Below are 27,301 nucleotides of genomic sequence, written 5' to 3'. Positions count from 1 at the left end.
GAACTTTAGATTACCCACTGTATACTACTCTTTATTGTCCATATCTTTTCTAAATCAGTGTTAAAAACCACCAAATCCACTCCCTCTTCTTCAGTTTATCACATTGATTTTTCCAAAACTTTATACTCATGCATGTTAACCTATGCAGCTGAAGAACAATAAAGAAATCCATATCTGTATATATACTTCACCCAATAAAGTTCCATTTTATTGTCTTTTTTTCCTATATAGCCCTTCAGAGGGGGACAATTATCCTGAATATTGTTAATTATCCCTTGCTTTTCTAAACTTTTTAAAAACCTTTGTAGGAATTTTTAAATACTATATTCAGATTTGTCTGTTTTTGTAATTTCTGTAATTATATAAAGGCATACTATGGATTTTTGGCAATTTGATTTTATTGTTTAATGTATTTTTGAGGCTTAGCCAGTGTGTAGAATGCGACCTTAAATTCAGACTTTGCCATGGAATTAGAGTGTTCCATGGGAAGGATTGATCATAACTTCTTTTTCCTTTGGAGATATACACAGGAGTTTTCCAGCTTTACTGCTATTGTAAGTAGCGTAATGGTTAACATTCTTACACCTATTTCCTGGGGCACATGTGCAAGACTTTTTTCCAGGATAAATATCTAGTAATGAAATTCCTGCATCATAAACTAGGTACTTGTATGGATTCCCTACATGATTTTCCAAAGCAGAATCCATTTCCATACCTATTTTCCGTGGATGAGAACCCTCTTTGTTCTATGTTCACAGCAGTACTTAGTATCCCACTACAGTTACAGTTTTGCTGACCTTGTGGGTATGATTTGCATCTCATTATGATTTCAATGTATGCTTCCTTGATCACTGGAAGAGTTAATATTTTTCAGTATATTTTGGATCATCTGTTTTTTTCTCTTTTATGAAATTCATGTTCATTTCTTACCATATTTCAGTGGTGGTTGACTTTGTCTTATGTGGAGTTCTTTATATATACTGCATAGTAACCCTTTATTAGTGTAGTGCCTTCTCTAAATTTGTGGCTTGTATTTGTACTAATGATGGCTTTTGAGGATAGAAGTTCTCATTTTATGTGCAATTGCTTTTACCAGTTTTACTCTTCATTTTATGCCTTCAGTAATTTCTGCCCTCCTAAGATAAAATTGCCGAAATTTCTTCTAAAATCTTGTCTTACACATTTAAGTGCTCAGTTCATCAGGGATTGATCTACATGTATGGCCGAAAAAGGAATTTTCCGAAATAGAGAGTCAGTTGCCCCAGTACAGTTTATTTATTTATTTTTTTAAATTTATTTATTTGATAGAGATCACAAGTAGACAGAGAGGCAGGCAGAGAGAGAGAGAGAGAGAGAGAGAGAGAGGGAAGCAGGCTCCCTGCTGAGCAGAGAGCCCGATGTGGGACTCGATTCCAGGACCCTGAGATCATGACCTAAGCCAAAGGCTGCAGCTTAACCCACTGAGCCACCCAGGTGCCCCAGTACAGTTTATTTTAAAATGTTCATCTTTTCTCCCCTGATATGCATTATAACCTCCATTATCTGCTGTGACTGTGTGGTCCTCCCTCTATTTATGGGCTCTCTGTTTTGTTAAGTTGCTCTATTTGTCAGTCCCTGTCCCAATACCTGACTGTCTTTGGGAAGATGGCTTTATGATAGTGCAGTATCTGTTGGTCAAGTCCCATGATAACGTTCCTCTTCTTCATTAGATTATTGGCAATTATGGGAACTTTGAAATTTCCTTTGTATTTTAGAATCAGTTTGTCAAGCATTATATATAAAATGCACATGCACAGATGGAATTTGGTTGGAATTTATAGATAAGTTTGTAATCAAATAACATTTTTGTAATATTGAGTATTCCAATTCATTCATGTTTCTGTTTGTTAAGTTATGTTAATAATCACTAAATTATTTAAATTGTCTTTTAATAAATTACAATTTTATCAGAGTCTGCCTACAATTTTTATACTATTATAAATGGTATATATTCTTAAAGTTTTTGTTTTCTAAATTTTGTTGCAGATGAAGAGAAATTCGCATGTCTTGTGCACAGATTTTATGACTAGTCTTGCTAGTTGTGTAAAGAGTCATAATAACTTACTGGCAGATCATTTTTTTTTATCATCTACAAACATAATCCTATCATGATGAATTTCCTCCCTAATCCTCACACGTTTATTTTTTCCTTTCCTTACTGTGTTGGCTAGGCATTCCAAAACAATGATGAATAGAAGCCAGAGATAGCAGACATCTTTGCCTTTCTTTGCAAACTCAAAGGAGATACTCTGAATTTTTCAACATTGAAAATCAGATGGGCTTCCCCTGTCTGCCTTAGGTATTAACACATAAGCCCCTAAGAATTGAGATAAAGCCCTGAAGACAAAGGAAAAGATCCCAACCCAAAGTTATTTCTGCTGCAAAACATATTAGAAAGTTTTACTTGAAGCTTATATCAGAAAAAAAATACTTCCTGTATACCTAAGTTTGTGGACAAAGGTACATGCCCACTATATAGTGAATAGATGGAAGAAAATGATATCTTCCAGTACAGAAAACATTGTCTGTTTCCTGAGAGCATTTTTTGGCTCTTTCAGGATACAGTCTTTGTAAAAAGTCTCCCTATTATGGAGGAAGACAGTGGCTGGCAGATTCACTGGAAGTCTTCGTAGCATTTCCTGGAGAAGCAAAAGCTGGCAGCGTGCTTGCAGGACCCTTTCACTGCCCCCCTTATGGGTAGGAAGGACCTATTGCTCTTTCCCCTTATGGGGTAGGACGTGGAAGTGATGGGGAGACTGGACAGTAGTACTCTCCAGCTGTCTCATTCTGAATTCTTATTCAGTAGAATCACTGTCTTCTATCCCAAATAAAAATAGAACCCTTCGTGCTGGTCCTTACACAAAGAAGGCTTTCTCTGAAGTAGGCATCTGTCTTTTGAAATCCACTGGGAGACTTGTGAAGTCTAATTCAAGGCATAATAAATCCAGGAACCCTCTTTCTGGCACCCCGCTGTGACTGTGAAAGGGGCTGAGCCCCTGGGAGCAGCCTGGAGTGCAGGTGAGCCAAGGGATGAGGCAGGTGTGGAGCTCACAGCTCCGAGAGGAGGAGGGAATGCGTGTTGCACAGAAACTATCGCTAACAGATGAAGAGATGCATGGATTTCTCTCCACAGACGAAGGTTCTTCTTAAATACTCGCTCAGAGGCAAGGAGTGGTGGACTCTGTGTTGTCAGGAACTGGAATGGAGAGACAGGATGTTTTGGGGGAAGGGTCTTGGGGAAGAGTGTGTAGGATGTAACTGGCATATTGGGAGGCTCCTACCAGGAGTTCAGGGTGGCCTAGAAGGCGTATTTCATCGTGCCCAGCAGACGTGTCTACGGTGCAGTAAGCCAGGCTTTGTGCCGAGGACAAATACTAGGAAGGATGCTGAAAAGTGAAATGATTTTTAGAGTTGCATTATCTCCCCCAAGAGTTCCAAACTAGTTATGGGCACAGCACGCTTAATTGGCACTTTAGGGACTAGACTAATAGCAGACAATGTAAAGCTCCCAGAATCACAGAAGCCTTCCTTTTGATGATAGGACCTTCCTGACATCCTTAATGATAGCCCTAACAGGGAAATACAGGGCATAATGCTGCCTTATTGAGTTACCACTTACTGATACCAACTTTGCCTGACAGTGCGAACTCCCTGTGCCTATGCCAAAAGATGAAAGAAGTTAAGAAAGGACAACACGATTGGTGATAAGTGGTCAGGTCCCTCAAACAGTGTCCTGCTTCTTGTCAATACCACGTGTAGCAATCTCGGCTTGGCTCTAGTCATCACTGTTGCAAAACTGTGTCAGTGGAATTGAACTTACCTCTGACGGCAAAGGGGGCCCTGGAAGAAGCCAAAATGTGATGTCTTCCTTTACCTTGAGAATTCTGGTCCTATAGAAGTGTTAAAGAATCAAACACACTTTGATACAATTTCTGTAACTTCACATACATTTTTAGATTCTGGCTCCTGATTTACCTTACTAGAATCCTACATTTGAGCTCTTCACATAGAGCATAATTATGAATACACACCATGGTCATGTGAAATGATAAAATGCATAAAAATTTATAAAGAACTTTTGCTGTTGGGTGGCTCATAGTTAAGTGTCTGCTTTTGGCTCAGGTCATGATCCCAGAGTTCTGGGATTGAGCCCCCACATCGGGCTCCCTGCTCCATGGGAAGCCTGCTTCTCCCTCTCCCACTCCCCCTGCTTGTATTCCCTAGCTGGCTCTCTCTCTCTCTCTCTGTCAAATCAATAAATAAAATCTTAAAAAAAAAAAAGATTTTATTTGACAGTGAGAGAGTAAACGCAAGTACAAGTAGGCAGAGTGACAGGCAGAGGGAGAGGGGGAAGCAGGCTTCCCACTGAGCAGGGAGCCCTTTGTGGGGCTCAATCCTAAGACCCTGGGATCATGACCTGAGCCCAAGGCAGACGTTTAAACCAATTGAGCCACCCAGGCATCCCCAAAAATTTACAAAGAATGTATATGGTTTTATTACAAACGGGCTGATTTCACAGCAGCAGCATCCAGGAATACACCACGTGCAGGCGTGAAACCTGAGTCTGTTTCATCTTTCGAATGGTCGAGTTGCTGGGATACTTAGGAAATGAGCAGATCCATGGATGAGTGAAAAAATTAATAAGTGAGCTAATATGTAAGTATAGAAATACATAACATGCCTATCTGTAGCCAGCAAGGTTAGTATGTAGTGGCTTATTTGGGCTGTGTGCAGTGTATTGCCAAAGAGACTTTCACTTATTTTACAGCCTTCACAGAAATAAACAAATTCATGGGTTTTCTTGAATGGGCAAAACCTATTTTTGTTTGGAATCTAGCTGTGTGAAATTGTAATCACCTTTGAAAAGTGTTGGTTTCCTTTTGTGCCACTTCTATTTTATTGGTATCTTAATGATTGAAAATGAAAAAAAAAAATTAGGAAAACCCCCAACACTTCCCCTATCCCCAGGCATTGTGTGAAGAGGGCACACACTCATTTCAGTTTGCCCCCTGCAGGGGTGGTTTCTAGGATGCCTTTGATGCACGGCTCGTCCGAGGTTTGATTTAAGAGGTACTCCCTCTGCCACCGAAAATTAGGTCTCAGACTCTCCATTGGGCACAGAAACCTGGAGGAAGTAGCTCCTCACAAGAGGAACAACAGGAACCACTAGTTTGGCCCTCCAGGAAGGAAGAATGACTAGATCTTTATCCTTTTCATCCCCCACCGCAGTCCTGTGCACCCCTTTCCTTTATGTCTTCTGATTGGAAAGTTGAACCTCCAGGAGTACGTCTTGAGTATGTGAGGGTGTGTGCAGGTGTGATGCCGCCTCCTCACTGAGAGCTGGGATTAAACACTGTGAAGCTGCGGTTTTGTGCAGATGGCAGGACCTCAGCCCAAAGGGCTGAAAGAGGCTTTCTGAAATGAAGCCAAGGAACAGATCCAGCTTTTCCCACTGAGTCTGCAGAAGAAACCACATGAAAATACATATGAGGTGTGTGGATATACATGCTGGTGTGTATAGACCCTTTATCCCTATTTCTGGTCATGGAATTGTATATATGGTAAATCTACTATCTGACTGTGAGGTCTTAAACCATGTACCTATGTAGAAACTTAAATGATTTATTTATCAGAAGAAGTGGCTGGCTGTAGAGTGGTTTTCCCTTCTTGGGCTCTTAAAACTGCTTTGGACAGTTCACCTGTGTATCTTTTCAGGTGGTCCAAAGGAAACCAGATGATCTATGTTATAATTGCTTTTTTCTCTCATTTATAAAACTTTTCTCCTTTTTTTTTTTTTGCCAGTGATCATCTCTTCTATCTTAACTCTGAACTTCTAATATTTTTACTAGCTCTTGCTAATGAACATGATGTTCATTTCTTCTAGATTTTCATATTCTCTGTGCTAAAATCTTCCCTAAATAGTGGTTATCACAAAAAAAACAAAAAACACAACACTGTTCTTTCTGCGGTTGAGAACATGAAGTTTTGGCAGAGGGATAACTGAGAGCCATGGTTCCTCTTCTTTGTTGTGGACAAAAGACTTCCTGACTCTGGTAGAGAATCTGAGCCTGGTGAGAACCTCATTAGTTGGGAGAGGGATCCAATTAGCCATGTATGTCATGGAGAATAAGTGAAATCAAATTTTCAGAGTATTAAGTTATTTTTCCAACAGGTGTGTATTAAGCATCTACTCTAGCTGACCCAGTTCTGGGGATAAACATAAATGAATTGGACAGACAAAGTTTCTGTTTCCAAGAAGCTTACTTTCCAGTGGAGGGAAAAAGTAATAACAACAACAACAAAAAAGAACGAAATTAACAAGATATTCCTGGGTACAAGGACTAAGATAACATGAAATAATTTCATGTGACAGGCGTAGGGTTTTCTGAGTTTGGGTGTTGGAGGAGACCAGTATGAGAATGTGTGAGAGTTACTGCTTTGTAACAAATGACCCCAAACCTAACAGCTTAAAACATTCGTACTGTGTCACATGATTTCTGTCACACAGGATTTCAGTAATGACATAGGTAGTTCTGTCTCTGAGTCTCTAGGGGATTACAGTCATCTGAAAGCTTGTCCGGGGCCAGAGACTATTCTCGTGACTGTTGACAGGGCATTTCAGTTGGCTTCCAGATAGATACTTCTGTAGGGATTGTGCAAGTATCCTCATGACCTGTTGACTGGTTTCCCCCAAAACAAATGATCCAAGAGAGCAAAGCAGAACAGCAATACATTTTCTTAGTCTTGGAAGTCACATCATGTCCCTTCCATTCTATTCTGTTGGTCACACATATTAATGCTGCTTCAGTATGGGAGGAGACTGTCATGGGGTATGAATAGCAGGAGGTGAGGCTCTTCAGGGGCCATCTTGGCTGCTGGCTACCACCAGAAGGGATAGTTGAACTGAGGCCAGAATAACTCGAAACAGTCTGTTAGGTGAACAGTTGAGGGTGTACGGCATTTTAATTGGAGGAGAACCAATGACCCTGTGGCAGGGAAACCCTTGAGTTTTCAAGGAATAAACATGTGGCTACTTGAACAAGAAGGAGAATCATATGGGATGAGTCCAATAAGCAAGGGCCAGATTGTGTAAGATCCTTTTCCTGGGGTTTGGAATATATTTTGAGTGTAGGGAGGACCTGAAGCTTTTAAACAGAGGAGTAACAAAAACTGGATGACCATACGGAGAACAAAAGTATAATCCTAACAACTGAATTGGGCCTGAGAAATTGGGATGCTGATGAGAATGAGTTAGACTGAGAAGATTAACTTTTACCCTTGATGGTCATATTGTGCAAACTCCTGTAAGGATTGTAAATATTTATTCTGTTCTGTTGAGCTATAGAACACAAGTGATCCAGGGATTTAAACAAAAAGTGTCAGCTTCTCTATGACAGCTCTGACCTCCTGTTCTGTCATCATAAAGGAGGCTCTCCTTTTGATCCTGGCCATTTACAGGGACCAAAACCCACAGGGAGTTCAGGCAGGAATACATCTAGGAGGTGTTTTCTAAATATTTCAAACCCCGAGTTGCTTTTCTGCTCAAGCAGTTGACGTCGCTTCTGTTATTTGCCAGATATAGTGTTGTTCACTCCAATTTTTCAAGTTCCTTTCATGCTGTTAAAAGGCAGGTTTTGACTCATTTTTAGAAAATTCACTTCAGACATGAAAGAATAGCTTTTCTTTGGACCCATGTTTCAGCCCTCTGGCTCACTGGCCAGTGGTGAGTCTTGGCCTTTGTAAGGTGGTTTTGACCTCCAGAGAAAATGCAGCCTTTGATTTCAAATGAGATTATTCTGCTTTGCTGCTCTGTGCAGGTGCTGAGATTGTGGCCATGGCTCACTGACTTTGGAGGAGGAATGTATTCAGTCTTACTTTTAAACACCTGCCACGCTCCTGCCAAGCCCCTTGAAATATCTCAACGGTACTAGAATGTAGCACAGAAAATTGTTCATAGTCTCTGGTCCCAATCATGTATGCAAAAGTAACCTTTTCTCCAGGTCTAACGGTTTTGATGTGGCATTCTTATCTCCCTTTTACACAAGAAAGGAATACTTGTGCTTTTCAGAGCCTTGATTGTAACGTACTGGCTCTTCAGATATGTATCTACTAAACTCCGAGTGTCTTTATGATTAAAAATATTTTTAATAGTAAGAATGTACCTATGTAATAGAATTCAAAATGTTTTGGTTGACTCTCCACCTCTGCCCACACCCTGAGCCTGATGGCGTTACTCACCAGTAAGTATACCATGGATTTCTTACCTTCATTGCTTTATGTATGTGGTTTGCTTGGCCTCAAATGTCCTCCAACCTTACTTTTTTCAAAGCTCAAAATAACCCTTCTACTGAGAAGCCTTCTCTGATCTCTCTGGACAAATAAAATTCCTGTTTCCACCACAAACCCGTGGTAGGACTTTGAGGTCTCCATTTAAGAGCATTTAGTTGAAAGTACCGTAACTGTTCAGTGACACAACCCGATTCATAGTCTTTGGTATGTCATAGATTGAATAAATGTTGTTGATGTTAGCCAGTCTGCTCAAAAGCACTTTAAATAACGTAAAGTCTTGTAGTGTTTCCCAGCAAATTTGCTTCCATGTCATTTGGTCATCAGACCTTGTAACCACTTCAAGAACAGGAGCAACTTCCAATTGACTGATTTCAAGGGATTTTAAATACTCTGAGATAAAAAGTCATCTCTGTCTTGTCCAAACACCCTGGATGCTATGGTAGCAATGGTCAGGAAGATCTGAGGTTTGAGTGACTTATACTATGATTGTTCTCATTTATCACCCACTGGGAATATTACCCAAAATGACAGACATCTGTATTCTGTCATGTCCATTTAGATTATGTGGCAGCAAACAAATGCCTATTTGTATCTCTGGGCATTCTAAAAAATAAAAATAATTGATAATCACACCAAGAGAGGGAGTGAGCCTTGGCATTTGAAGTGAGGTGTGGGCTGTGGAGTTTAAGGTCATCTGAGCAGGGAGGGCAGAGATGATGAATTATCTGAGTAAAGAGACTCCTTGGGACTTCAAAATCTCTCTGTGGCCTGGGGAAGTAACAGGCAGGAGCTGAAATACAGAGTCCTTGGGGGAAATTATCCATTTATTTACTCGTGCATTCCTATATTCCCCAACCATCTGTTGGGTACTCCCTATGGGTAGCCACCATCCTGGGTGTTGGAGGTACACTGATGAATGAAACAGAAACACATCTTGCCCTCACGGTGCTTTCAATCTGGAAGGGAAGAGAGATGTTATTACATAAATAATTTGTTTACTGTATTTTTTATAAGTGCCAGAAAGTAATATTCTAGGGTATAAGGGCTTATCATGGTGGATGGGAATGTGGGGTTCTTAAGAGGCTTTTCTGAGGAAGTGACATTTAAATTTAGTCTTAAAGGATAAGGTTAGTCAAGCAAGAAGGATAGGACTTGGGGAGGAGAAGGAGGGCCAGGAGCAGGGGTCAGCTAGTCCCAGCTGATGAAATAGGTCCTAGGATGCTCGATGAATCTGCCGTAAATGATTAACAGTGTTAACTTTTTTTTTTTTTTTTTAGTTTGAATTATGTGGAATTTTAAAATTAACTTTTGTCATTTGGCAGGACTTCTTTTTAGGGGAAGGAGAAAGATGTGGTATTTAAATTGTTTTCTAATGAAAACCTAGAACACACTAAAACTGTCCTCAAGCTTCTGTGCTCATTTTGCCACTTAAGGTGAGAATTAGGGGAGAAAGATAAGAGATGGTGGCCAGAAGGAATTAATGGGGGGGCAAAGGCACAGGAAGAGAAAAGAGAAGAAAACATAGAGTGATGTACCATATGTATCAAATACTAAAAAGAAATGGTTTTGTTCTTTCTTGCTATAACATCAAGTTTCAAACTGATATTTAATCATTCCCTCATGATAGAAAAATTTTGAGATTATATTCATAGCCCCTGAACTTAATCTTGACACGTTTTGGGGACATCTTTAAATAAATGATTCTCCAGGTTTCAGGACCCAGAATCCTATAAATGTGGGTGCTGGATAAACTGAAGGCAAGAGCCCAGACAAGCTCCAGTTCATTACTTACTGAACGTGGGACTCAAAAGGGGTGAACTGTAATGTAAAAATAGTAAGAAACTAGCAGAAACATCTGAGTTTTCTGGTTTGGGCTGCAGTGGGTTTCATGGGAGAGAGAATATTCTCAGGCTAAATGAGGTTACAGTTGAGGGAAGAACTACATCCACAGCAAATAGTCCAATAACCCAGCCGATTGTTGGGTATTAGAAAGGAAAATGAATACACCAAAGATGTTTGTTTTATTTTTTTTTAAGATTTTATTTATTTATTTGACAGACAGAGATCACAAGTAGGCAGAGAGGCAGAGAGAGAGAGGAGGAAGCAGGCTCCCCACTGAGCAGAGAGCCCAATTCAGGCCTTGATCCCAGGACCCTGGGATCATGACCTGAGCTGAAGGCAGAGGATTGAACCACTGAGCCACCCAGGCGCCCCAATGTTTGTATGATTAATATCAAGGGGAACTGTCCTTCCTGCTTGAGACTTAGATGTGTGAAGGGCCCTAGGCTATTTCTCATGGAGGAGTCAAAACAACAAAAAGAGGCTTGAGCATCTTTTGAAAACAGATGTTTGAAAACAATCAATGTGGGTAGAGAGGCACGGGGAAATAAGTTCCGTGAAACGGGAACCGAGGGTGAACTTGGCTGACTCGATGTCTCCATTGTACTCCACTGACACTAGAAAGCAATCCCTGGCATGCACGTTCACTCACATCCCCAAATGTCGTCCTTTTCAAAGACTTTAAAAAAATCAGTCTTCCTAATTTATAGTTTCATCTTTTATCCAAATGAGTCTCTTCAAAAGGATGTGAGAGAAAAAAAAAATTATAATCTACGCAAGCAATTTAAATGACTGTCAGTTGGGGCCCTTGGGTGGCTCCGTTGGTTTAGCTGCCGACTCGATTTCAGCTCAGGTCCTGATCTCAGGGTCCTGGGATCGAGCCCCACATCAGGCCACCTGCTTAGTAGGGAGTCTGCTTGTCCCTCTCCCTCCCCCAACTTGTGCGTGCACTCTCTTTCTCTGTCTCAAATGAGTAAATGAATCTTTATAAATTACCCTCACTAAGATAAGCCAGGTGTTCTGTGGAACTATTATGCTCAAAGACAAGTTACAACTATAAAATAATTTGATTATTTTGAAAATGTGTGATATGTTTTGTAAGTGATACGAGAGTGGCCATATCAGCTTTTACTTACTTTCTTTGTGTTACAAAAGCTCCAATTCACTTTTTCCCTTAATCCATTTTACAATATTAAAAATCGCACACTTGGATTTAAGAGCACAGAGTGGGTGTTTTGTACTCATAAAAATACCTTTCTCTGCTATCATCCAAATTTAAGTGTATTTCTTTGTTAAGACACCTTGTGGTAAGACGTACGCATTCTTTTCTCCAGCATTAATGAGCAGTGGTACACCCACATGGAAACATGCTTCAAAGGCTTTTTAAAAATAATCTGGCATTAAGTAGATTTCCAAAATATTCCTTACCTAGAAATACTCTGCTTTGGGATACAGAGGATGGAAGATGAAATACTTTCATAATGTGAGGAAGAAGGAAGGCAGACCTGAAGCTTATGGGATGGGTTCCTGTGCAGATTGGAAGTTCGCTTCGCTGGGTTCTTACTCGGGTTCTGTTCCAGGGCAGTCTTGAGCAAGTCAAACAAACTTTCCTAGCGTGTTTCCTCTGCTGCAAGATGGGTCAGAGTGGTTCCCAGCTTACAGGGGTTTTGTAAGGATCAAATAAGTGGCTGTGTAAAGCTTACAGAGCCTGGTGGTGAAGGCTCATCTGTTACTTTCTTCTGAGAGGAGGTGTTTCCTATGATGATTTGGGGACTTTGCTTTGGGTCACTTCATGTGGTTACTGAAACATCAGCCCCTTCTGTTTCCTGGGTATATCGGGCAGTAGAGAAGAGAGGGGAGTTAAACTCCACTGTTGTCAGTAAAAATTCTCTCTAGCTGCGAGAGGGAGCACACCGTTCCAGTGTGGTTTTCTCCCTCAGTTTTTTTTCCTTGTCACTTTTCCTTCCTTTTGTTCTTCAGAATCTTAATTGGGTCCAAGGTGGTGGCATTAATTGTGTGGGCTAAACTAAGGGGTAGGGGCTAGTTCAAATGAGAATTGGGGAGAGGGTTGTGTGTTTGAGATCTGGGGTGGTTCTTTTCTCGGCTGGTTCTGTGGCTCTTGCACACATTCAGGGACACCTTCCTTCTGGACCCACTGTGATTCTGCCCAAATCAACAGCTAACCTCACTTCTCTGGGCAGAGCAATGTAAGTGCTATCTAGAGAAGGTAAGTAAACCAAGATCACTTAGCCTAAGGAATGTGTCATTGCCAGCATAGACCATGTGAGCTGACCATTCCGTGGAGATCTGCGATGAGCTCCACAAACAATGGCTAGAAGACTTGAAAGAGGAAAGATACTGTTACTGGCCAGAAGACTTCATTGACTGTCCTTTCTCATGGTCTTGAAAGTAAATTTCAAGCAAAATAGTCTTTTGACTATACTATCAGTCACTTACTTGTTCTTAGAACTTGATTTTATTTTATTTTTTAATTTTTAAAAGATTTTATTTATTTATTGGATAGAGATCACAAGTAGGCAGAGAGAGGAGGAAGCAGGTTCCCTGTTGAGCAGAGAGCCCGATGCGGGGCTCGATCCCAGGACTCTGAGATCATGACCTGAGCCGAAAGCAGAGCCACCCAGGTGCCCTGGAACTTGATTTTTAAGAAGAACCCAAAAGAAGGGGAAAAACACGTGTACACATTTGGTCATTGTAATGTTTTAAACAAAAAATGTAATTGTGAGTGAACTAAATGTAAATCAGAGGAGGGATATTAACTATGTTACAATGTCAATGACATGAAAAGATGTAGTCATTTAAAATGAGAACTATATTATAATAAGTAAAATCAGGATAACAAGTTTTAGAGGAGAAAAAGGAATTAATGGTGGTTACTGTAAATTGTGTGGTTTTCTTGATTTTAGTTTTTTCTAGTTGTTCTTAAGGCCATTGACGTTCTTAAAAATGTAGTCTTCAGATAAAATTGAGGAGGTCAGGTATTCAACTTTGATTATTACCACCCAGAAATTAAATTTATCAATCCATCATAATTCCCTAAAAAGCAGGTAGTCTATAATTTTTAAGGGGACAGTTTTCAAGGTGCCGAGACCAGGGAAATTTCTTTATGCCTTGGGAATCTAAGAGTGCTTATGGGTAAAATACTCTGTTGATGTTGGGAAGATTAAATATGATTGATACATGTAAAGTAATTATCATAGTACTTGGTGTTCAGCAATCATACAAGAAGATCTTAATGTGTTGGTATGTTTTGAAGGACTGACATATTAACAACAAAAACATTGCTTCAGGCGATAGAAATTAAAAGTGAAAATCCTAGAAGATGACTACCAACTTAATGTTCTAAGTTATTTATTTTTGAATAGGAAAATAAGAGCTAAGACGAAACTTACTCTCAATGTATGAAATCCAGATGATGTGTAGCTTGTGCTCCTTTAAAAAATAGAATCCAGGGGCACCTGGGTGGCTCAGTGGCTTAAAGCCTCTGCCTTCGGCTCGGGTCGTGGTCCCGGGGTCCTGGGATCGAGTCCCACGTCAGGCTCTCTCCTCAGCGGGGAGCCTGCTTCCTCCTCTCTCTCTCTGCCTGCCTCTCTGCCTCCTTGTGATCTCTGTCTGTCAAATAAATAAATAAAATCTTAAAAAAAAAAAAGATTAAAAAAAATAGAATCCATAGGGACAGTGGAGGCATAAGCTTGAAAGGTCACTTCTGGGCAAATGCTAATTAGGTACAGTGGGGTGGGGGGGAGGGAGAGGAGGGGGAGGGTTCAAGAGCTGAGAGGCTGTTCCCAGCCTACCTGTGTTCAAGTGCTAGCTTTGGTGCATGAACTTGGGCACCCTACTGAATTTCCGTTTCTCCACCTATACAATGTGGCTAATAACCACACCCATTTCGTACTGTTATGGTAGGAATTAAGTGAGTCACTGTGTGCAAAGAGCTGAGAGTGCTGATACCGGTATGTTACTCCTTGCCATGTCATATACCTAGAAAATGTGACTATGAGGACCTAGACCCTGTCACATTTTTGCTGTCATAATTTTATTCATTCATCTGCTTTTGATTTAATGAGCAATACCACTTCCGGCGTTAATAAAATAACATTTTTGGAAACGTAAGTCCTGATGATTTTAAATCTTCCGAGGTAGTTCTTGAGGTATAAATACTTAGGAAATGAGTTTAAGCAAATTCTCCTACAGACCAATTACTACATAGTGACCAAATTACCCTTCCCCCAACTTGAGGTAGTTAATAACAAAATCACTCTGGTCTCAGGAAGTGAAGTAATGGGACCACTGAATGAAAATCAAAACCTCTTGTTTAGGTACCAGGATATTAGCTATAATGGAGGAGTCTTGACTGACAAATGGCATTATCAAAAAGGCCTTCCACACTCTGCCGGTCTCAGCCTAAAAAATCAGTATGCATGCAACTACACGCTTACTTCGAGGAACCATTGATCTGGGATTATAGGTTTTTTTGAAAGTACTTCCCTTACGACTGCTATAAATACACAATTTCCCTTGGTGTACCTAAACTCAGTTTATATGTGTGTGTGACATATAAGTATGTAAAGAAATGTTCTAAATGGCTCGGTCAGACCCATGCCTTTGCTGTTATATTGAGAAAGTATTTGATACGTAATATTGCAGTCTTCACAGTCTGTTTCCATTGAACAGCCACGGAGCCCATGGCCTGTAGCTCTTCATGGCACCTGCACTGAAGTCATCATTTTGCTCCCAACCTGCTTTGCCTCCTCTTTCCCTCTTCTGTCAGATGAAGCTGCATCTACTAAGTTGCCCTGTTGGACACCTTGGGGTCCGTCGCCTCCTTCTTTCCTATATGGTGCCCCCCACTCCCCACATCAGTTACCATGGTTTCTAAAGTGTCTCCTCTGAAGACGATTTATGTAAGAGCTCATCTCTTGTTGTCTGGTTCTTGGAAGGCCTTGTCACCTTCACCTGTACTGTTACAGCACTTGCCTCCCTATTCCCCTTCTAATCCACCTGCTACAATACTTGAGAAGATGGCCTCGAAGCAGTTCTTCTAAAATGCAAATCTAATTACATTAGCAGACGTTTCCCGTAGTGCTCTATGAACACTCTTTCTGCAGAATGTTAAAAATGTTACATTAGGGAAATTCTGAGTTAAATCACATTACACCAGATTCTTCCTTGTAAGACTTACCAGAGCTTTTGGGATTTACACATCATGGTTATCTGAAAGGCTGTTATAATATGTAATCTCTCCTAAAACTTAACAAAATCTTTATTTTTTTTTTTGGAAGTCCACTAAAAGAGGAACTGGTATTTTATGGAATATGCTTTATGAAAAATTATTTTATTTGCCTCTTGAAACCCTCACAATTGACAATGACCTGTAAGATACAGCAGAAATTCCTTAACACGCTTTCTAAGAGCCTCTGTGGTCAGCCCCCTGCTGTCACCCCAGCTCTATACACAACATCTGCTCTTAACTTCTTTCTGGCCCCTGTCAAACTCTGTGCATCTAGATGAACTCTGTCCCTCCAGATTGGGCAGGGGGGGTGCAAATAACATTTCCTTTGGAAAACTTTCCCTGACCCACCCAAGCAGCAGATCTTTTTCTGTAGTATATTTCCCTGGCACTGATGTTTCTTGGAGTTTTCATTGCCCTTTATTAAAAATAAATTATTTGTACATAGGACCCCCCCCCATTCTGTGCCCAACTGGAAATTTCTTAATAGTCAGTGCTCTTTGATCTGGTGTCCTGGCACCTGGCACATAATTGTGGTCAGCAAGAAAAAGGAATTGCGCTTCTGTTGGAGGTGAATTGATACCCTGTTGTATCTGGAAGAGAGAGCTACAGGCCATTAAGTTAGGACTGTAATGAAGTCACCAGAGGCAAGACTGTGTTTACTAATTAATACATGGTTAACTGTAGACATGAAATCCTTATCATCAGGAATGGCATCTAAATTTCAACTTCACTGTCTACTAAAAAAAGATGGCTTCAAATAAAATCATGAGCATCTGTAACTTTGAAGGTCACTTCCTACCTTCTCTCTTTTCTGCTTTCCTGGTTACCTTATCTCTGAATAAAAGAGAAAAGAAACAGAATGGCCTTCAGAGGGGTTGAGATCATTATTGAATATGTTATATCTCAGATCTTGGAAGGAGATCAAAGGAGAAACAATAAATAGGTTTTTTTTTTTTCCTCCTTTTGATTTAACCACTCACTCTTGGTTGGCTGTAGATCATTCATTTTTGAAAAGATAATTGTGGCAACAGCTGTCTATAAGAAGCAAACAGCAGAGAGAGGCAGCTCTGTCCCAGGAGGAAAGATATTCAGAGAATGAATTTACTAAGGGCAGTAACATGATGGGCTTTACAAATTAAGAGGCATATAGAACCCATATTATTACCCATAAGAAAATAATATTGGAACAAGATAGAAGACTTTTCCAAGGTCCCAAGAATCAATCATACACTTTCTAGGTTGCAAAGATACGTTTTTACCCATATTTAAAGATCATTAGGCAATATAATTCTATCTTTTCTTTTATCTTCAGTTGTGTGTAGCATTTGTCCTTTAATTCATTTGTACATGTTTCATGTCTGTAGGTCTTTTGAGCAGAGAGCTACATGCAGAGGGGGTCCAGGAAGGAGTTAGGAAGAGACGGGTAGTGGTGGGAACTCAGCCAGGGAGGAGGGGGGTGATTAGCCAGCCAACAGGTGTGCCGGTGGATTCTTCTAAAGCCTTCTTTAATTGTCATTTATTTTTGTTTCCTACTCAGGAGACCTGAAATTGACTAACGGGTCAGGAGTTCCTTCAAAGTGAGCATTTAAGGGACACCTGGGTAGCTCAGTCGGTTAAGCCACTGCCTTCGTCTCAGGTCATGATCCCAGGGTCCTGTAATTGAGTTCCGCATCAGGCTCCTTGTCCAGCAGGGAGCCTGCTTCTGTCTCTGCCTGTGCCTGCTTGTGTTCTCTCTCTCTGACAAATAAATAAATAAATAAAATCTTAAAATAAAAGAGCATTTAAAAAAACAGTTAAAAAACAACAGAATACTTCATCATTTATGTAAGCCAGATGTTTTAGATATGCAGCACTGGGAAGGCAGATGTCAACAGAGATGGCCAGAGTAGTAGGTTCTGGTTGTGTCTGCTCAGAGCAGGCCCCGCAAGGGATTGATGGTAACCATAAGGACTTCAGTTTTGTATGTGTGTGGGCTCAGGTGAACTGGCTAAAGGAAGGATACAGTTCCACAGCTATGGAGACCAGCATAATCCAACACCAGATGTGGCTTTGCTGGAATGAGGGTGATCTGGAAAAGAGGTAGGATAGATCTTTTGATGATATTGTGGGAACTCCAGCGAACCTTGCCTGAATGAGCGATAAGGAGGGAGAGTTCCTCATTTCTCTTTGCCCTTACCTCCTCTGCACTTGAAAGGATGCATGGGATTGGATCTTACCATTGTCAGTAAAAATTAAAACCACATCAGTAAAAAGTTAGTTAGTCAGAGGTTATTGTACATATAAGAAGAGTAACCAACAGGGAGCTTTCTTCTTCTTTTTAAAAAGATTGACTGATTGATTGATTGATTGATTCATGAAAGACAGAGAACGAGGAAGAGGCAGAGGGAGACACAGACTCCACACTGAGCAAGGAGCCTGATGCCGGGCTCAGGCCTAGCTGGGATCATAACCTGAGCGGAAGGACGACGCTTAACGGGCTGAGCCACTCAGGCGGCCCTGGGAGCTCTCAAACCCAAAACTGATACAGAGCTCTGACGCATGATGGTACAAGATGGCTTCTAAGATGAATGTGACGAAATTGTTTATGCTCGACAATGGTGGGTTATTACAGTGGGGGTTTCAAGAGGAAGAAGATTGGCTTGAAATGATTATCTTAAACCATTTTAGGAAGAGGGCTCAAGTGTTGTGATTGCCTTCTGTGATTGTCAGAGGCCATTTAGAAATTAAAAAAAAAAAAACACCTAAGTTTCGCTTACGATCATGGAATCAGCTAGATTTAGGTTTGCTTACATGGTGTGATTGGTTCTGTCTACGCAGGGAATTCTCAAGTTCAGTCGCCATCTTGTATCTTACTTCAACTCATGTACACACAAAACTTATAAACCATCTGAAGATCAGCAGGGCCAGAATGCTAAAATGTTGTTGCTTTCGACCTCTTCAGAATACTGGTTTGGTAGATCATAGACTTTGGGTAAAACCAAAGCAATTTCTAGTAGGATAAATTGGGCCTGGTGTCCTACGTTAACATGTGTTAAGAGTAATTGAAGTCTTAATCTAAAAGTGTGGCTGTCTCTGCCTTGGCACTCGTGATGTTCTGAATTGCTTCATTGGAGGTGGCGGCCACATGCACTGGGTGGTGTTGAGCAGTGTTATTGACCTCTTGTCAGCTAAATGACAGCAGCAAAACCCATCTCTCAGCTGTGGCAACTATAAGTGTGTCCAGATACTGGCATATGTCCCCTGGAGGCCCAGGTTGCCCCCTGGTTGAGAATGACCTGAAATGCAATGTGTGGTTCCTCACTGTGAACTTAAAAACTTGTCTTGGAGTCAGGAAATCTTTTAACTAGTCCTGATTGTCCTTTTTCCTTAATCATCATGAGTTGAGCATCTTACAGTGAGTCCGATGCTGGGGATATGAAGACAAAAAAGAAGCTGCCCTCACAGACTTATATTTTAATAAGGAAGACCGATGTATGGAATAAACCGTTACTCTGTAGAGCTGGAGTGTGGTTCTTGAGACATTAAGTCCCAGGTACCGGGGGAGCCCGAGGGACACAGAGTCAAATTTGGAGTGACCAGCTCGGGGGAGTTGTGTAATGAAAGCGATTTCTGCCCTATTCCAGCTTGTTTCTTCTGTGTTAGATCCGCTCCTTGGAAGACAAGGCCCCACATGCTCCCTAGATGCGGGAAAATAATAACTTTAGTTACCAAAAATTCCCAATAAAAACTTTGGTCCTGCTGAGTGATTTTTCACACCGTTCTGTGTCAATGAGGGGAGACCCTGAGCCAGAGGTCATTAGTATTAAAAATTTTCATCGTTTTCAGAAATAAGGAGAAAAGCAAAGTCCATGTCAGGTAAACAGGTATCTTGGCTCTAAAGAAAATGAACAGAACCTAGAATATCACGTATCTGCCCCAGAAAAACGATTTCGTCACCCTGCTATGCTGTAGTCCCCTTGTCCGAAGAGCCAAAGAGCAGATTTTATAAAGAGTCACACATTCTACCTCAACTGGCCATAATTAGAAAACGTCAGTAAATGCCAGATAAATTAGCTTGGATCTAAATTTTCTTTGAGGGAGGTGAAGATTCTAATTTGATGAATTAAAATTCTATGGTACAATGAATTAGTATTATACTTTAGTTTTTATTTAAACATTCACAATGAAGTTGCCAGGTACAAAGGGGAGTATTCTATGATCGCAGGGGGAAAAACCACGCTTTGTGTTGAAGCATTTACAGTCTTGGAGGAAAGATGAATGCAAAATACCTGTTAATGCCTTGGGCGGTAAGAAGAGTGCTGCGAAGGGAGAGTTCAGATGAGAAAACGAATTAAAACTTGTGAAGGAGGCAAAAGGAGCACCACCAGCTCTTAGTTCCTGAGCTGCAGAACGTCTACCAGGGACATAGGCAAGTCAAGAAGTGCTCTCCGCTAGCGCTGATGAAGCTGCTGGAAAGCTGTGAGTTGCTTTTGATAGATTGTTAACAAATTAACTTTTCTTCTTAGTAACCGAAGTAAAAAGAAATTTCCCTTAAAATGTGAGAATTCCCTCCCTTCCCACCATCCATCCAACTGCCCAACGGCAGTTGTACTGATTTTCTGAAAACAAATCAAATTGTTATTCCCGTGATTGAATCTCTCCTTGACTTTCCACTGTTTGTAAACCAAAAGTTTGACTCCTTCTCGGGACCTAGGAGAAGCTGTGATGGGCTGCCCCCTTCCTCTCTCTGACCTCAGTCCTAGCGCTGCGCACACCGTTCAGTGCACAGTACGCCGCTCGTCTGCCTTTGCCCATCTCCGGGTCTTGGCACGTGCACCTGCAATTCTCCTGCCTTTGCTCTTCCCTCCCGTCCTCTCCTCTGCTGGCTCCTTTTCACGGTTCACATCACAGCTTAAATGTCACTGGCCTGGGAAGGGCCCCTGTTACACGCTCTGTTCGCTTCCTCCTCTGTGTTTCAAGACATTCCTTGAGAGTAGGAATCCTTGTCTGTTTTTTTTTTTTTAAACGAATACATCCCTGAACAGAGCTTAAGAAAAGTGTATTTCTTTTAAAGATTTTATTTATTTATTTGACAGAGACGAGATCACAAGTAGGCAGAGAGGCAGGCAGAGAGAGAGAGGGAAGCAGGGTCCCTGCTGAGCAGAGAGCCTGATGCGGGGCTCAATCCCAGGACCCTGCGATCATGACCTGAGCCAAAGGCAGAGGCTTAACCCACTGAGCCACCCAGGCTCTCTGGAAAGTGTACGCTTAATACATATATTTTGACTGAATCAACAAACACATCTCTACAAATGTTCAATGACCTGCAGTAGATTATAATCTTTGTGAGGGCAGAATTATATCTGTTTCACTCACCATTACAGATCCGTTTGATAAAGATTATCAAATATTTTTTTGAAGATGGAAATGAATCCGTTATTTCAGATGAAAAGCCAAAAACCAAATTGAGAGCAAAAACAAAGAACTAGGATATTGCTAGCAGGCGGCCACGGGATTTGGAAAGGAAAAATAAAAAAACTGGTGAGCGAACTAAACCTACAGCTCCAGAGTTAAGTAGAGTTGTAAATATCTACTCAATTTGAATTTATCATGGAAAAATTCACTAAAAATCATTTATTAAGCCAGATGGAATAATTTTAAGCATTCCTCCCCTCTCCTATAGAAATGAGACTGATAATCTATCAGTCATTAACATTTCTTAGAAACCAGTCATTACTGTAGTGGAATAATAAAGGTTGTCAAGGGGATTTTCTCTGGTAATGCTAATAGAGAGTTGTCAAGCCTTAAATTACGGACCTCATGGAAGATCAATATTCACACTATAGTTTTATCAGTCTAAAATGATTTCCAGTATTGGCCACCAGATGGCAATGTTTGGAAAAACCGTTCCCCACTTGAGGAAAAATTTTTTCTTCAGCCACTTGATGGCATCTCTCCATTGTTTTCAAAAACTCTTGACCTACTCCTGACGGTGTGTTCCCGGTCTGCACTGCCCTCCTCCTGCCCTTATCTCGCATTCCCACCTGCAGTACTGATTGTTTGGAAGGCTTCCTAAAGAGAAGGTCTTTAAGAGGTTTCTTTAAAGAATATTTACTGTGGAAATTTCTCATTCTCCTTGTTAAAACTGTTCTTTAAAGAACTGTTTCTTCTCTTTTAATGGAAATGGAAAGCTGCAAAGGATTTTCAAAAAAAATTATCAGAAAATTATATATATAATGGACAAAATGTGTGTGTTTGTGAGTGTGTGATGTTTTTGTTTACTTATTAGCTTGCACCGTAATACCATGTTGTTGAACCATTATACCATGATTCCATATAGGGAGCGTTAAGCTATACTCTTTATAGTAAAACAGAATATTTATACTTCCTTTGCTTATTAAAAACTCCTGTGGTTCTTTAAAAAAATAATTAGTGTATAATGTGCAGCCCCATCAAAACTCCACTGTATTGTAGACTTTGATTTCATAGTATTTGCAGGCAAATTGAACCTTTTGAATGTATATATTTTTTTTCTTAAGGACTGGTAACTTTTTTGCTGAGTTTGGATATTTCCTCATTCACTGAGTTGATTTGGCCTTATAAGAGAAATTTTGTTTGGAATTTTGTAAAACGAAGCTTTGGGGGAATGCTGTTTTGAGGGGACAGTGGCCCAGAGCACTGTAAAGATGCTGCAGATGAATTTGGCTATTAACAGGTTGCAGATGAAATGAAGCAGTTTTGCAGTTGCTCTTTGTAAGTCCTGGTATATTCTACATGAGCCGTGGTTTTCATGCCTACTGTTTTGAAGCAAATCATAGGCATCTTAAAGCTCATTAGAGATTATCTGCTTTGAAATAAATTGGTTTTCATATTCTTCCTTCCTGAAGATTTTTAGCTGTGTATCCTCAAATGGCTTTCTTTGTATTTGGTGTACTATAAGGCTCTCTTCTTTTCATAATACACACAATTTAGACTTCTGATCGTGAGGGCTCTTAGAAAATGTTGGTGTTGAGGGAGCTGGACAACCATGGGGAGCTGTGTAAGTGTATAAACGGTAATTGACAGACACTGTAACACTTACACCAGTGCTCTGTTGCAAGTGCCGTGGCTGAATGGCAGTCAGTCGGACAATGGAAGAAATTGGTAATTAGATGAGAATAGGGACTTCATCTCTCCTCTGCCCCCCTTTATATCAGTTAAGTTGGAATTTGCCCCAAGTAACAAAAAAAAAACACAGACAAACAAAAAACCCAAAACTCAACTAGAGTGAAATATAAGACAAATGTTTTATCTCCTGTGAAGAGGAGGACTGAGGTATGAGGTTTTCCAGGGTTGGTTAATACAGAGCCTGACATATATCCTGTCTTTCTCTTATACCATTCCCAGATTGTGTCAGCTCTGCCTTCTGGCTTGTCCCCACCCCCATGGTCACAAGATGGATGTATATTTCCACAAATCACAGTCAAACACAAGATGTCCTGGCAGGGGATGGGGTGGGGGAGGCAGTGTATGACCATACTCAGAGGCCCAGTAGCCAACTCAAGTCACGTTGACCAGTATTAGTTATATACTCCATTCTAGACCAATCCATGGCAAAACAATTTGATTTCCATGCTTTCTCAGACTGTTTAGTTGACCCTTGAGTCCCAGAGTAGAGGGGAGAATTTTGCAGGGGAAGGTACCCAAGAAACGCTGAAAGGGCTTGGGCTAAACAGCCAGTAATTTCTGATCCTCTGCCGTTCTCTCAATGGTTGAAAGTATAGGAGAATTTGAATAGATTCAGTAATCAGATAAGAATGAGAGTTTGCTTAAAATCACTGTGTTTTAGTTCGTGGATCTTTGGGGAATGACAGACAGTCCATCAGCCTTTGAAATTGGGCTGCCAAGTGGGTAAAGCTGGTCTCCTTTTTGTTCTTTAGATATTTCATTAGTACACCTGCTTTGAAACCTTCACTCTAGATGGTACTATGGTATTTATTATAGTATTGTTAATACTATGGTATTATTATTGGGGTTCCGGGTCTCCTTATTGTAAATCCTCATTCGTAATTGACTACATGTCCTATTTCCATCACTAATGGTGGTTCCAGGCCATCGTTAACGACTAGGCAGGAGAAAGAAATCTGTTGTCCCACCAGCTCGTCTTCACAGTAGTTCTTCACTCTGAGCTCATGGTTTGTTTCCTTGAGAAAAGTTTGGTCAGCTCATGTGAATCTCTTCAAATGTTACTCTCTTGGTTCTCTCCCAGTCTCCCCTTCCCTCTCATATTTGAGTTAGGGAATACTTCCCTCTTCCATTGATCATCTCTCTGCTAGTGTTTGTTTTTTTTCCCCTCCGGACTCTTTGAGAGCCTTGTCGTCCCAGTCCTTCTCCACGTCACCTAGGCAGGACATGTTGGATTTAACTTTGACCCTTCCCTTGAACACCCCCCTCCACCAGACACACATACAATGAGTTGCCGATTTCTATTGACTCTGCCTCTCAGGTATCCCTCCCATCCCTCCCTACTGCCACTGTTGTCTCTTGCTGACGTAGTTTTAGATTCTTGGAGCTCAGGAGGTATGTTCCTTGAATCTAGTTGTGCAATAGTCTGGCATTTGAAGTAGAGTTTCTATTGTGCTACATTTTTTTAGCTTTATTAAGTATTCTGAGAGGTAACCTTTTTGTAATCTATATTTGCTTTGCAGTACATGAGAATTACAGGGTGTACATTAAACCTAAAGAGGCTAAAATGGTAGCAGCTAACTACCAAGTACCGAGAGAACACTAATTAAAGTGTCTTACCACTAAGTCTTCCTGATATTAGGGTAGATAAATTAGAACTGTGTGAATTTACAGAGGCCAATTTTGAGATGGCAAAATAAATCCTGTTATTATTCACACACTGAAAGTAGGCTGATAAAATTGTAGGCGAGTGTCAGTTTCATGAAACTAGTTATTTGTATAAATGGCTATTAAATAGAGCCAATTCAATTCTGGGTGCTTTTCGTTAAAAGCATTGTTGACTTTTCTTTCTTGTAGTTAAAATCTCAATCCATTATATATCAGGGCCCAGATTGAAGGGCTTGGTGAAACAGCTCATTTTCCAGAAGCATGTGCTGGACAGTGGGAAGGGGAAGCCCCTTAAATAATTTCATTTAGTTTGTATCTGATGCTCTGTTGACTGTTCTGCTTTTGTTTTCATTGATCTCATCCATTCACAAATCCAAACTGCGACCAGTCTGGTTTGCAAACTTGATGAAAACATGACTTTTCTAATTGTATTCCAAAATATAAATACTTAGAAAATCTTTAAAAAATCAACAAACCCCTAGAGAAAAACATAAAACATTCTCATAAAAACTGTTAGAATATTAGAATGGTCACTGAACTACATTTCTGCCTATCAGTGGATCCAGAACAGGGTGCATTATGCAACATAATAAACTTCCACGTTATCTAGCGATCCATTTCCCAACCTTTAACTAAGTCCCATTACATAGTTTAGAAAGTCTCAAAAACAGTATTTAAAACCCTTGGCCATATTCCAATCTCTTCTTTCTCAATTGATGACCTCGGCTTCTGCCTCAGTGAGATTTTTGCAAGATCTTCTTTATTAACTTCATCAAATATCCTAATTACTTCTTTTCTGCCAAAATCTCATCCGTTCCTCTCCTACCTGGGGCAGTTGAGACCTTCCTCTTTTCTAACATGAACACCAGCACCGTGCATTGATAACTTCTGTTGCTGTTCTTTTAGTTGTCCCGGCTAGACCCTTTCCCAGCATGCCTGCTCCCTCCAAGGGGCTGTCATCAAATGATTACCTATTGTCATTCCTTCATCTTCTCCATTATTCTATCCAGTTCTTTTTATTTCCACCACTACTGCCCTGTTTGAATTTTTTCCTTACCTGCACGTCCTTTGCAGTCCTAATACATTGTCCTTGCAAAGTTGTGTTCTTGAAACAGGTGGAGTTATGGGATTCCTTGCCTGGAAACATTCATTCAGTGCCTTCTGTGACCTAGAGATAAAAATTCAGATGCCTTCATTCAGAATCTTCCTCAGTTTGACACAGACCATTTTTCCAAACTCTTCTCACCAAATAGTCTTGGACCTACCCACTTTGGACTCACCAGTGATGTACCCATCACTGTGATGGTCATGGCTCTGCTCCTGTCGGTTTGGCAACTCAGAACATCTCTCCTCACTGACCCGTTCAAGTCCTACTTAGCTTTCAGGATCTCCTTTGAAGGCCATCTGGATTTCCCTAGAATCCTTCTCCTGGTTCTTGCATCAGAATTAACCAAACATTTTCTGTATTCCTAATTTAAGTTCCTTATAGGGCTGCCAAATCACTTTACTTACTCTGCTTTTTACTGTATCCAGTGACTAATCTACATTTTCCCCAGAGGATGACACACCTTTTGAAGATGGTAACTCTACACTGTTTATCTTCGTAGCCACATCGAGTCCATTTCCCCAGGCACCGAGCAGGCACTCAGCAACACAGTCTGGAATGAAATGACCTGCGATCAAGTAGTCCGGCTTATGTTTTGATGTGATCTTTCTAATTTTATGGAATTTACAAGGAAGAGTAAAGCACAGTATTCAACATTCTCGTGCTCAATGCGCCGGTTTGCCACAAGTGGATTTTTGATGGGTCTCAACCTTGATCCTCTTAGCATTCAAGGCAGCATGACAGGGCTTGGGGGGCCCTGAACGATTTACCTCAGTCTGCATTACAAATAGCATTTTACATGTTTACCGGGATGTGAACAAGGTTGTCAGAGGAGTCAAAAGCATGAGTCCTGGAATCAGAATGGTTGCAGAAGAGATCAGATTCTGTTACTCACTCTTTAGAGATGCAAACTTTTGAGTTTTTGATTCTTAGAGTCCGGTAAAAGGGGCTGCTGCTTTGAAAAGTTCTGGCTGGTGGTGCCCTTCTTCACAAGACGAAGAGTTTATGCTGCTAAGGGGTTGTGCTTACCTGGAGCCTGTATCCTCCCCTTGTAGAGCAAGCTCTGGATTCCTGAGACCTTCTGCCCAGATGACCTCGAACCCACTTTCAGAACCTTGCCAGGTCTCTTGGCTCAGCCTGTCTTGCTGTGGCTGCTCCATGGGAACAAAGTGTTCTCCAGGGATAGCTGTTCCGTGCAGTGTGGACTGAGCTTAGCCCTGTGGGCGGGGATTTCCACAGACTGTGCACATGGTGTACCACGCGGGATGGGACACAGCCAGGGTGAGAGATAAGGGAAGGGGACTGGATGGTGGGGTTCCAGAATGATCTGTTTCTCTGTGTCCCTGTTGTGGAATCCGGGGAATTCAAGCCTGATTATACAAGTTTTTATGAAAGTATATTGCCAAGATAAGATTAGAGAGCAAGTTTTATGTAATGGTTTACTAGTTTTTTTTTAATGACTTTTGAGATTTGAGACTCAGAATGTGTGGGTCTCTATTTGTCTTTTTTCCCTAAGCCTTACATCTCTTGCAGGCCATGAAATTGGTACCATGAACACTTTTCTCCCTTACAGCCTGGCAGTATAGATCAGCTATGACCCTGTAATTGCAGCACATTGTCTGGTTCTTAGAAAATGATCAGTAAATATAAGCTCCCAGTAGTAGTCGTATTTATTCCTCCATTCATTTGTTTGAAATATTTTTCCCAAATACATACACTGGATCCAGCACAATTTTACATGAAAACAGACACGATTCCTGCCCTCATGAAGTTTACATCTGTCAGAGAGACAGATGGCTGAGCCTTAAACAGAAAAGTTACAAAGTATGCCCAAGGCAATAAGAGTAGGGAAGTGGTATTCCAAAGAGTGAATGGTAGGGCGTCTGCATGTGAAGGGTGTAGAGCATGAGAACTCCAGGTAGTGGGAACAGCAGGTGCAAAGGCTCTGGGGCAAGAAGGAGGGCAGT

The sequence above is a fragment of the Lontra canadensis genome, unplaced genomic scaffold (genome assembly GCF_010015895.1).
Source record: "Lontra canadensis isolate GAN:19392208 unplaced genomic scaffold, GSC_riverotter_1.0 scaffold31, whole genome shotgun sequence".
Taxonomy (NCBI): domain Eukaryota; kingdom Metazoa; phylum Chordata; class Mammalia; order Carnivora; family Mustelidae; genus Lontra; species Lontra canadensis.
Note: the sequence above shows the minus strand (reverse complement) of the source record.